We start from the raw sequence: 1,708 nt of genomic DNA, 5'->3' as shown, positions 1-1,708 counted from the left end.
TCAGTTCTAGTTCAGTTCTAGTTCAGTTCTAGTTCAGTTCTAGTTCAGTTCTAGTTCAGTTCTAGTTCAGTTCTAGTTCAGTTCTAGTTCAGTTCTAGTTCAAAATAAACTTTACTTTTTTCGATTTGACTCAAATGTGTACAGTTTGATCAAGTCGATACCTTGAATAAAAAACCTACATATATATATTTTTTAATTTTTTTGCACCATTTCCCTATAAGATATTTTGTCTACGTCTGTCTGTTTATGTACATATATATATTCCCTATATAAATGTAGCAATAAAATTTGTATTTCCGGCAAATTGCCAAAATCTTTACACACAAAATGTTTTTCAGATTTTGTTTTTTTTTTTTTTTTTGCTCTATATTTGAGGCAAGTGGTTTACGAAACCACAACGAAATTTGCAACAATAAAAAAAACCTAAATAAAAACATAAATATAAATTTGTTTTTTTTTTTTAATAAAAAAACAAGACACATAAATATTTAGTTATTGTCATTAAGGAAGAACGAATGACAATCAAATAAATAAGAGATATAGACCAGAAAAAACTTTAACCTTCAAAAAAGTTTTTCTTTTATAAATAAACATTTTCAAGAATACAACATGTTCAGTATATTTTATTTTAATTTTAGTATTTTATAATATAATAAATATATTTTATAGTTTATTAAAGTTTGTTTCCTTAACAAAAAATGTTAAGACGAAAGTTTTTAAGATATTTAAAATTATACAATCTTTATTTTAATTAATATATTATTTAAATTATCTTGTTTAATTTTAGTTAAATTTTTAGTCAAACTAACTATTATTATGCTATGAACCAACAGTTTGTAAAATATTAATATGTAAAGACTTTTTTTACAAATCAATTATATCAAATTTTATTAATTTCTTTAAAATATCCATCATTTTTATTTCCATTTATTGAAACGACTTTATTATTAGATTGAAATTTCCGTTAAAATAAATTACTTTATTTCAACAAAAAAATAATTAAAGAAAAATTACTGCAATAAAATCATTTATTAAAACGAATAATAAATTTTTCTTTCTCATCCTCCAGTTAAAAATCACTCAATTTAGAAAAATTTAACAAGATGTCGGTGTATGAAAAAACAACAAAAAATATACAAATTAAAAAAAGAACAAAGAATATTACAATAACAAATTGAAATGTTTAAACATTTCTAATTTGTATATGTATAAAAATGGCTAAAAGTTTATTTGTATGTAGAATTGTGAAAATATATGTATGTATTAGAATAAAATAGGAAAAACAATAACAAAGTAATGTATTTGTTCTTGGTTGTTTTATAAACACTTCACACCATAATTGTTAATAAATTAATTGTTGATTTTGCCACCTACTCACACGCTCACAGTTGACTGACGTTTAGTATATAAAACATATAGCAATACAGAAACAAAAATACGTAGACTTTGATTTGGGTAATATAACTAAAGGAACAGGTAAGGAAGGGTAAAAGGAGCAACAAAGAAAGGCGCTATTTAGATATTTTTATCTTTAAGACTGATAGTCCAGAGTGTAGACTAGACACACTACTATAGGCTGGACTATATACTATACTGTAAATAGACTATAGACTAGACTAAAGACTAGACTATAGACTAGACTATAGACTAGACTATAAACTAGACTATAGACTAGACTATAGACTAGACTATAGACTAGACTATAGAC

The sequence above is a fragment of the Lucilia cuprina genome, chromosome 5 (assembly GCF_022045245.1).
Source record: "Lucilia cuprina isolate Lc7/37 chromosome 5, ASM2204524v1, whole genome shotgun sequence".
Classification (NCBI taxonomy): Eukaryota; Metazoa; Arthropoda; class Insecta; order Diptera; family Calliphoridae; genus Lucilia; species Lucilia cuprina.
The sequence above is the reverse complement of the archived record's forward strand: the minus strand, read 5'-3'. Positions refer to the sequence as shown.